This window comes from Hermetia illucens, chromosome 1, assembly GCF_905115235.1.
Source record: "Hermetia illucens chromosome 1, iHerIll2.2.curated.20191125, whole genome shotgun sequence".
In the NCBI taxonomy this organism is placed as follows: Eukaryota; Metazoa; Arthropoda; class Insecta; order Diptera; family Stratiomyidae; genus Hermetia; species Hermetia illucens.
Window position 1 is genome coordinate 36627756 of NC_051849.1, and position 11155 is coordinate 36638910.

General features: G+C 43.2%; 1 protein-coding gene across 1 annotated transcript in view; it reads right to left on the reverse strand.

Annotated features, from left to right (window-relative positions):
* Window positions 1-4203, reverse strand: part of LOC119657248 — a 302733-nt gene extending 298530 nt beyond the window's left edge. Inside the window, exon 1 of the mRNA XM_038064081.1 lies at window positions 3695-4203. The gene's annotated coding sequence lies outside the window, so the exon portion shown is untranslated. The remainder of the gene's footprint in view (window positions 1-3694) is intronic.
* Window positions 4204-11155: the final 6952 nt, after the last annotated feature.

Here is an 11155-nt window from a genome sequence, read left to right on the forward strand (position 1 = left end):
TTTAAGCACGCGTGGCAGCACTTTCCCTTTCGGCTTTGCTCTCTTCGGACCTTTTCAGCTCCAGCATGAGTCTCCCTTTTGGTTCCTCCGGATTCTGCTTACATTCCCCCCAAGTCTTTGAAATCAGAGTCAGCATTCACTCTTCTTAGTATGCCTACATAGGACATACTACCCGTGCTTGAAATAATGATTGCCTGGGACGAATCCTCATTGTCTCCTTCTTCTTTTTTGGCTTCTTTGGTTCAACCTTAGTCCAACCATCGTGTACCTTTTGAGACATGGGCTCGCTTGGTGTTTTAGGCACTATTTTCCTGTCTATCGAGGGTTTAAGACCCTTTTTCAAAGCGGGTAGTACGCCTTTTTGTTTTGGGAATCTACTGATGTCCTGGATGTTCGCTTTCCTTTTCCCGAACACTTTTTTTCGTCTGCCCATCCGCAAGTATACGGTTTAGTGTCACCCGCGTCGACTGCGCCATCGTCGAAGGAGTATTTTGGGGCTCGTCTTCAAATCTTTCTCATCTTCCCGCGATTTGTTGTATAGAATCCTGATGGATCTCACCATTCATGTTTGCAGCTGACCAGGAGTTAGAGCAATTTTTCATTTTGAAATTCGTGAACAAAATGACACCTAACTGCCTTACCACGATGAATGGCCTAATAGAAAATATCTTCGATAAAGCTAGTCGTGAACTCCGGAGCTAAACTGCAATTAAATCACAAACGAATGTAATCTTACTGTGTGGAGAACGAAATGACCACAGAGGTAAACAGGGAAGTATTAGTATCAGGCGTCCCCCCCCCCCTCCACAAATTTTGAACAAGACAACAAACCACTACAATGAGGCAACTCGTCTCACTTGTCGTACCAAAAATTGGACTTTCCAAATTAGGGCCCTATTGTCAGCATCCAGAAGATAGGACATTCTGCGAACAGAGCCTCATTTGGAGCATCTGCCACAAGAACCGAAAACGACCTCCAGGCATAAGCCGTTTTTCAAACCGAATGTGAGTTCAGATAAATCGTTTTCGAGTAAAGCCCTTTCAGGCTTATCAGCTTCTATCAAACCACCTTTGCACAAATCATGGTCCTCGGCTCCTTTGAGTGTTAACGGAAAGGGATCCTCAAAGATATCTATGGACAAATGTAGATGAAAGCGGCAGTACTTTCCTGACGATCTCAACTCTTCAATTCAAACGCATCGTGGAAGTCTTTGACAGCAACGACAAATACTACACAAAAAGCCTGGACTACTAAAACCGATAGGTGTATCTCAAACTTTCCATTCCTCGGTTGCATGGTTTTCAGGTCAGAAGTCTTTGCGAGGTGTTTATCAATCATTAAATAGTCAGCTGGTAGTTTTAAAATCATATTTTCCACAATAAGCATGACATTTTGGTATTTGGATAGACGGGTCGCTTCGGGTAGATTGTTGAATTAAAACATGGAGAAGAAAAGTTAACAATAAACCACCGGTTCGCCAAATCAAAGACATTGAGCATCTTCAGAGGCTAATTGTAGTTGTTGTTCCCATAATATTGTCAGCTGCTGGTATTGCACTTAAATCCCTTACGCCTTCCATAAATACTCTGGCAATCTCGTACAGTCTGGTTCAAACCAGGCAGAAATAAACAATGACAGATCTTCCCAATAACCAAACACGGTTTCCTACTTTTAGGTGTTGAGCCTTATGTCTGGTAATGGGTGTAATTTCCTACATTTCCCAAGTGGCAAACGTTGTCCCAGAATATGTATGGAGCTTTCCTCATTCTCCCCAAAGAGTCTTCAAAAAATGTCCGAAGATAACCTAAGCTTCCACAGGTGATAGTTTAGACTGCAGTGATCCTAAGGTTCTTCTAAGTGAGCCTAAACAATTCTACGGGAATATTGTTTCATATTTCTCCATAAGCATCCTGGACAATTCCATTCCTAATAAGTTCGCCTAGTATAGTTCTCCCAACAGTTCGTCTCCTTTCTTGAGTGTCATGCCATGAATCCCTTCACATTACACAGTAGGGTTCTGTGACCGCTCTCCCTCTTTGCCTTCTAACCAAACATAGCTTGGAAGCTGGTTGATGGCTAAATGGTTTGCCTATTCAGCTCTACCCGCTGAACTAAGAAATACCAGAAATCCCCTTGTTGGGTAAGACTGAATTCTTTCTTTTGGAAGAACGCAAACGAGTATCACTCTATATTTAATTACTTCCACTACTAGGTGAATCCAGTAAAGGTAAAAAATACGATTCTAACTGGTTAAGCAAGTGCAGACGAAATAAGGATGATCTTAAGCCCACCAATTCAAAGTAAACATTTACCTTAATATAACAGCCATCTTTGCTGCGTAAATATTTTCGGAAGAATGTTTTGAAGGTCCACCACCCACGCTGCTGTATCCTCATCTACCTATCATATCCTCTTCGCTGCGTGTCTTTCCAATATCCCATCCCATCTCCTCCGGCATAGCCATCTCTTCACAGGATTATCTTTCAGATTTGTAGACAAATTATCATCAGAATCAATATCGGAAAATGTTATGAATATATTTCAGGAGACGTGAATAGAAATATCATTAGGGAAACATTGCAGGACCAGCAAGGACACGACCCTCCAAGTCTCGAGGCGAAATTCGATTAATGGTGGCAAATTGACTGCATAACACACACTCTCCTCACCCGGTCTCCCTTCGTCAATAACATCCTGTTTCCTCAGCTCATGCATCCTCTCATATTTCTCTGCCTTTCATAGATCCCCGTGGAATATTCAGGACTCATAGAATCTAAACGTTGCAAACGGTCGGCTTTTACTGTCACAACTAATTTCAATGTCCATATGAAAGTCCTTTTGGTCCGACGAGTTTGTCTCTAATTGAAAAGTCGATTTTAAATTTGTTCCGACAACCTCATTTCCCGGTAAGGAGGTAAAGACGAACGGGAAAGGCCGGGTATAGCTATGCTTCTGAAAAGTGTGGTTCACGGCACCCTTTGGGGAGTCAGTCTGCGGTTCAGGCGGAAAAGGTCTGATATTCGCATTTTGAGGCTTTAAATTTGCTGACGATGCAAACGATGGAAGATTATATATAAAAGATACAGGGAAAAGCTCGACATCCGGTATACCGGAAGAAGGCAACTCTAGTAGCAACCGCCGGGACCCACCTCCTCCGCGCACGAAATCAATATTTAATGAAGCTGTATGGGCAAGTTGAAGGCCATCTCCCCATATATCTGTAATAACGTCTGCTGATTACGTCACTGTGATAAGGAAAGATTATGCAAAGGCAACAAAAATCTGTGGGGGTTTCCCGGCGACGGTGAACGGTCTCTCTCTAAGAGTTTCTTTGAGGGAAATTGAAGGAGAGTTGCCGCATTTTAGAGTCCTTCCTGGAATGCTTTACATGATATTATGATACCAGCTTCGCTGTTAAGATACTTTTGATGTTTTGCTTAACCGAATAACAGAAAGCTTATTCTTTTAAATTGTTTAAATAGTTGAGGTTTTCCAGATTTACTTTTGGTAAAAAATATCGTGCTTATTCCTTAGAAGTTGATTCCCTATTTTAAAGCCTCCCCCTAGGGAAGAACAATTTTAAGGGTAACACAAACAAAAACACTCTCCCATTCGAAACGTACTTTCGAACTCGATGATTTATAGCCCCACGCGAAAACTAAGGGGAAAGTCATATACATTTAAAGGACCTACCTGATTTTTCGAATACAGATAAACTCCAACTCCAATATCACTTTCCTTTTCCCACTTAATGTTTTCCTTCCCCCTTCGCTATCCTGGAGATCAAGGATGCCGCTACGTAGGATGGTTGGCGAAATTTTACGGAAAATTCCCGTAAACTGACTTCACTGGGATGTATCAACAAACCGGTCACCAGAAAAACAACTTAATGAATTGCACTGAATTATTTTCACAACCTATGCAAATCCTTTAACTGCAAAGGAACCTCTTGTTTTGGGCTATGCCGCGTTTGTGTTTTGGACGTGCCCTTGAACGACAAGTTCGTCCGGGGGGTGGATGCTCTGTCCCCACTCGAAAATTAGCACAAAACTAAACTTGAAATGATGCTCAAATCTCACGAATTCAGACTTAAATCTTTACTTTATTTCTAGCAGCCTCAAAGGACACTGACTCGACAATTCACTGAACTACTTTGCGTTGATAAGCAGAGAAAAAATGCAGTAATTGTCGCAAAAAACGTGGTGACATCTACCTTCTAAAAGCCCGAAATCTCTACACTGATGGCATCTCACGAAACTCATAAGGATACCATATCGTACTCGTTTATTTCCCATTCCTTCACGCAATTTCCAACACACAAGGGATATTATCAACTCCTGGATTTTGTCTTGCGCAGTGAATGTTTGGGTTTTTATGGCTCTCAGCAGTGGTGGCGAAATGTTATGGGGGTGGATAGCGACAATTTAAAGATAGGACTGAACTCATTTTCCAAGTGGAAAAGTAGTTAAATAGGAAAAAGGCTCAGGATTCTCAGGACTTACAGAGTATATCATAAAATTCCTGAGCAAAAAAAAATTTCAAAATACCTATTATCGAGCTTTATCCATAAAAGCAACCTCTCCCCCGCCCCTATTTATATGTGAATAGACCTTTAATGAGATCCAGATTATACAATACTATAAATAGGAACACTTTCATGTTTTTCCACGATTTCCGGTTGGCAGTTTGTGAAGACGGCTCTGTCAAGTCTGTACAACTGTTTCACTCATCTCTCCTCCTTCGCAATAACCAACTAACAACCCATACAAAAACTGAACCCTGGTGCAAAAAGTACTCAACAAGGCCTTCCACTTTACATGTCACAATACGTTATTCGACGAAACAAATAGTATACCTACAATACGCCGTTTAAGCCTCTATCTGACAGGAACTTCATTACGTTCCCTACTTCCAAGTGTTTCAACCTGGCATCTGATATAAAGTGTTCTCCCGGATGCCTGAACCTACTTTGCAAAAGTGCAGGACACACAGACAATGTCCGTAGAAACCCCCAGCTTCCCCAAGTGATAATTTAGCCTGCAGTGACCAGTGAGTACTCCCACTATGATCAGGAGGCTCTTCTTTGTGAAGTGAACAATCTATCGAGTGCTTGGATTCATATCCCCCCTGGAACACCCTGGACTCTTCCATTCCTGGTAACTACATACAATAAAGTTATATCAGCCGCTCCTGTTCATTTTTCAATGCCATAGGCATGATCCCATTTCCGGCTGGACAAAATGGCTCTGAACCGTATAGCAGCGTCGCTTCTCCTTTCCTGGCCAACACGTCCGCTGCCTCATTGCCGTCTAAACCAATGTGACTTGCAACCCAGAGTATCCAGACCTTATTGAACGAGCCGAGCGTGTTCAGTTTGTTAGAGCATTCCCATATTAGTCTGGAATTTACCTGGTAAGACTTAAGTGCCTTAATAGCAGCTTAGCTGTCAGCCAGAATAGCAATGCACTGCTCCTTGCAGTTCCTTTGAAAGTTACAAGGGGCACACCTACCTTTGGCGAATATTTCCGCCCGAAATATACTGGTGTGCTTACCCATTGACTCAAAGTCCCCCCCCCCCCCCCTCTTTTCTCTGCCGCAAGGGATCTGTCAGAATAGCTGTTGCTGGTATGCTAATGCCACGCTCTTCTAGTTTTCGCTATTGTTCCAACGTGTTTCAAACTTCTTCTACCAATAACCGTGCGCGGATTTCATCGCCGTAGCTGGTATCGGTTGTGATTTTCGACCCTAGATAGGAGAAATTATCAACGGTCTCAAAGTTGTAGTCTCCTATCTCCTTCTTCCCGTTTGACCAGTGCGGTTTGATATTGTTTGCTGGTTGGTTTTCGGTGCTGACGTTGCCACCATATATTTTGTCTTGCCTTCATTGATGTGCAGCCCAACATCTCGCGCCAATTGCCGCCTGCTCGATCTGGATGAAGGCAGTTTGTACGTCTCGGGTGGTTCTTACCATGATCTCGATATCGTCAGCGTAGGCCAGTAATTGGGTCTACTTAAACAGCTTTGTACTCCTCGCATTTACCCCAGCATCACGGATCACTTTCTCGAGGGCCAGGTTAAAGAGGACGCATGATAAGGCATCCCCTTGTCGTAGACCATTGTTGATGTCGAATGGTCTCGAGAGTGATCCTGTTGCTTTTATCTGGCCTCGCACATTGGTCAGGGTCAGCCTAGTCAGTCTTATTAATTTCGTCGGGATACCGAATTCTCTCATGGCCGTGTACAGTTTTACCCTGGCTATGCTATCATAGGCGGCTTTAAAGTCGATGAAAAGATGATGCAACTGATGTCCACATGCCAACAGTTTTTCCATCGTTTCCCGCACAGAGAAAATCTGATCTATTGCTGATTTGCCTGGAGAGAAACCTCTCTGGTATGGGCCAATGATGTTTTGGACGTATGGGGCTATCGGCCTAGCAAGATAGAGGAGAATATCTTATAGATGGTACTCAGCAACGTGATACTTCTATAATTGCTGCACTGTGTCATATCTCCTTTTTTATGTATGAGACAGATAATGCCTCTTTGCCAATCGTCAGGCATTGATTCGCTGTCCCATACCTTGAGCATCAGTTAGTGAACCACCTGGTGTAATTGGTCGCCTCTATATTTAACCAATTCGACTGTAATTTCATCGGATCCTGGCGTCTTATGATTTCTAAGCCGATAAATTGCACGGACTGTTTCTTCTATACTTGGTGGTGGCAGTATTTGTCCGTCGTCTTCAGTTGGCGGGACCTCCTACTCGCCGATGTTCTGGTTGTTCAGTAGTCCATCAAAGTATTCAACCCATCGCTCTTATATGAACATTCTGCCGGAAATCAGATTTCCCTCTTTGTCTTGGCAGGATGAGCATCGAGGTATGAAAGGCTTCATCCTGCTGATTTGTTGGTAAAACTTCCGCCCCTGGTGCAGTTGCTCCCTGTTCTTTTTTAGTTCACAGACCTGTTGGTTCTCCCATGCTTCCTTTTTCCGTGTGTGGAGTCGCTTCTCCACTCGCCGGAGTTCGTGATAAGTCTCTGCGCGTACCTGCGTTCTTTAAGAATGCAACATTACTCGGTATGCGGCATTCTTCGGTTCCTTTGCTAGCTTACATTCATCGTCAAACCAGCCGTTCCGACTCTTCTTGCGGCTGCGTTCTTCAGGTGATTGTGAAGAACATTTGCTAATGCTTCATCTCCAGGATCTCTGTTGACTTCGGTTATTAAGGCATCCATTTTCCCTTATAGGTGTTGCGGAGGGCTGTGTTTTGGATGGCTTCAGTGTTAACTCTCAATTTGGTTGAAAGTGGTCCCGTCTGAAGAGACCCACGTGTTTTTGTGGACCGCTTTCCGCGCAAGCCAGGTACTTCCGTCCGTTATCATTTGTGTTTTGATGTTGGTTATGGGAGCCAACGTATCCCCTGAATACGGAATCCGACTCTACTTGACTCTACTTAAAATCCCCCAGTATGATTTTGATATCATATCTACTGCCTCGTAGAAGGTATCCTTCTCCGACTCTACAGTCTCCTCTGTAGGGACATGAACGTTGATGAGACTTATATTTCTAAATTTGCCTCGCAAGCACAGAGTTCATAGCCCTTCGCTTATGTTTTTAAAGCCGACAACAGCAGGTTTCGTTTTCTGGCTGACTAAGAAACCTACTCCAAGCACATGGTTCACTGGATGGCCGCTATAACATAGCGAAGAGTCCGACTTCCGGTTTCCCAACTTGTTATATTTGTCTTAAGACTTATATTCTCATAGAAAAGGAGGACTTACGAGCCTTTGCGGCTATACGCTGAAAGTTATTACTATCCGAGCTTCTGGGGAATATCCTTCTTCAATATTTTGGAAACGGTTATATTATTTCTTCGCCGTCTGAATGAAGACGCAAGTAATTTTGAACTTTTGAGATCACCATGGAGGCAGTTGCCCTATGCTGGGCCTATTCCATCCTCAATAATTTTCCCTTATTCTAAGCTCTAATTACAAACGAGGAAGATCTATTCTCACGATTCCCTTTGTGGTTGTGGTTTCGTATTATCTGAAGTTCCATGATGGAGGGCGGCTTGCCGCATTCTTCTTTAAGTTAGTTTGAAGCGCTCTGAATGCACTCTGCATCCCTGCCAACATTTTGGGTTGGAAATGGCACTTTTCTCATAATTCTTTAGTAATTATAGACTTTCCGTTTATTATTCTGTTAAGGGAAAGTCGCACCGCGTCCTTAAAGAAATATTGTGCTCCTTTTACTGATTATAGTGTACCTATTAGTCATAGTACTTCAAGCAAGCCTATAACCGGCAGAAACTTTAGTGTATTCCCTACTTCCACCAAAGTCGGACTTTGTAATTAAGTTTGAAGTAAGTTCATTTGGCAAAATGAGGAGTGACTTTCAGGAACGATACTCTCGAGAAGGGCGAACACAAAATACCTGCCTTGGCATTCTCCTTGTTTGGCCACTCCACTGGGAAGGACCTCCCTAAGTTTTAATGCTAACGTTCAACTAGTTAGAGGTCCTGGGCTTTGCCACGAGATCTCTAAATACTAAAGGATGCATGCCCCGTCGATTCTGCTGTCCACTTCTCTCCTAACTTCAGATGCTTAGGGGTTCCAATTTGGGGTTTATTTATTTATTTTTTTACTTAAACGACAGTAAACAGAGTGAGCTCCAATTATTTATTGTCCTCAGAAGTGTCGAAATTTCTAGATTTGATTGAAGGTTGGCACAATCCATAAGCGACGATATAGCGGAAAACAGCTTAAGGTCGTCGGCATAGAGCAAGCGAGCAAGAGAGGAGAAGGTAGTTGATAAGAAATAAGAATAATAAAGGACCCAGTGAAGAGTCTTATGGGACACCAGAGAAGGAGAAAGGGAATTGGATGTGCAGTCATCAAAACAGACCCAAAAGGATCGGTTGGAAAGGTAAGAAGTAAGCCATGTTTCAAGTGATATAGAAACGCTGAGAGAGGTAAGTTTAGACAAAAGTATCTTGTGATTTACAGTGTCGAAGTCTGTAGAAAAATCAACGCAGTTAGTATGCGCTTCCTACCGAGAATTTAGTCATGTGGGCGCAAAGTTGGTGACATTGAACAAGTTGGAGGCAGTGAACCTACATTTAACAAAGCGATGTTGTTCTTTCAATATAAGGTGACATAAGCGAGCGAACAACGAGTCACTAACATCCCCTGCCAAGGTTTTGGAAGAGGAGTGAAATAGAACGGTAATTTTCAGTTAGTGAGATCGCCACTTTTAAGAGGGGATGATGAGAGCCTCTTTCTACCAGGAAATGGTTCTCTTGGAGATTCTTGTTGAGAATAATGCAGAGGTTGTCACTGGAGCGAGCATTGGCCCGAAGGTTGCGCAACGAGGTCCTCGACAAGGAACATAGAATGATGATGTTTTCCTAGCGTCCAATAGCAAAAATGATCTCGAGCAAGTTGTCCAAAATGATATGATTGCCTCTTGCAACGCGGTCTTAGATTAAATCTGACTAAAACTGAGTTTTTGACCACCGATCCCCATGAACCAGGCACAATCACTGTCAGCGGCAATGACCTGCCCAGAACTAAGCGGGTCAATGCTATCAGCCAATGGAAAATTGCGTTATAAAATTGTTGTTCTTTGTGATCGGTATATCAACGAACGTCTCAAATCTAAACTTTACAGCAATTTCGTCTGTCCTGTCGCTCCTGTGAGCGTTGGCTGATTATAAAAAACAATGAAAGTCATCTTACAGTAATGGAGACAAAGATTTTGTGTTGGGCTATTGGCGTGACACGTTTTAATCACATCCGAAATGAGGATATCCGCGAGCGATATGGGGTTGCACCGATCGAAGAAAAACTGCGAAAGAGGCGTTTTCGATGGTATGGCCACGTAATTCGCAGTAACGATAATTCACTCACCACGATTGGCCTCAACATCGCAGTCGATGGTAAACGACCGAAAGGCCAACAACAATGGGCATGATGGGATTGGTAAAAACGCACAGGAAGGTTGAAAAGAACAACATCAAGAGTCTGTCGAAGAAATCTTCGTACAGACAGCGAGAATATATACAGAATATGATAGAGGGACATGACTCATACGGTGATAACATCATAGGTAGAGGAGGAGAAAGAAAAATTATTTTCAGCTATCGGGGCACCTCAGCCGGTTGATTTACCAAGTGCAATGCAGTCTCTGGTCTTGCCAGTCCTCTTATATTCCTCGGAAACTTGGGTTCTTAGCAAGAAGAATTGCGAACTCTTGGCCGCGTTCGACAGAAGAATCCCCCCAAGAATTTTTGGCCCCCTACATGAGGATGGACTATTCCGTAGCCTGTATAACAACGAAATCTATGAGCGATACCATGACCGTCCGGTTGTGGATAAAATCCGGCTCAATAGGTTACGGTGGGCAGGTCACTTAATCCGTATGGATGAGGATGATCCAGCCCGAAAAGTCTATAAGGGCAATACCTATGGTAGAAAAAGAAGACGAGGCAGACCCTGCCTAAGATGGAGCGATGGACAGCTCTTAGGGATACTGAATTGGTGGACCTCGGCGCAAAACCGAGATGTCTGGAGTTCATTATTAAGGCAGGCCTTGACCGGATACCAGTTGTTGCACCATTGATGATGATGATGAATGCAATCTCTGTCACAATGAAAGACAAGGTAAGGAGAAGCTTGGAATCTAAAATCCAGTCACCCACTTCCAGATCTTTCAACTTTGCATCTGGTATTAAGTGTTCCCCCAGATGCCTCGACCAAATGTCGGGCACTGTCCCAGGACGTATATAGAGGTTTCATCACCCTCCGCACAAAACCTACAGGCTGCGTCTGTAGATATCCCCAGCTTGCCTAGGTAATAGTTAAGCCAACAGTGACAAGTGAGAATTCCCACTAAGATTCGGAGGTTCTTTTTGGTGAGGTTTAAGCAATCCTTGGTGCTAGTCACTTTCTGTTACTAGACCACTGAACTTCTTCAACCATGCTTGGAATGTTTTTTAACAAAATATAACATGCGGTTTGTAAAACTAGATACAACCAATATTAGTGTGTTCTCTACGAATGGAATTGCATCAAGTTACCCACTAAAATCAAACTCTGCGAAGGAGCCATTCTACTTCTTTACGACTTCCACTCAAAACCTCCAATTTTCTTACCA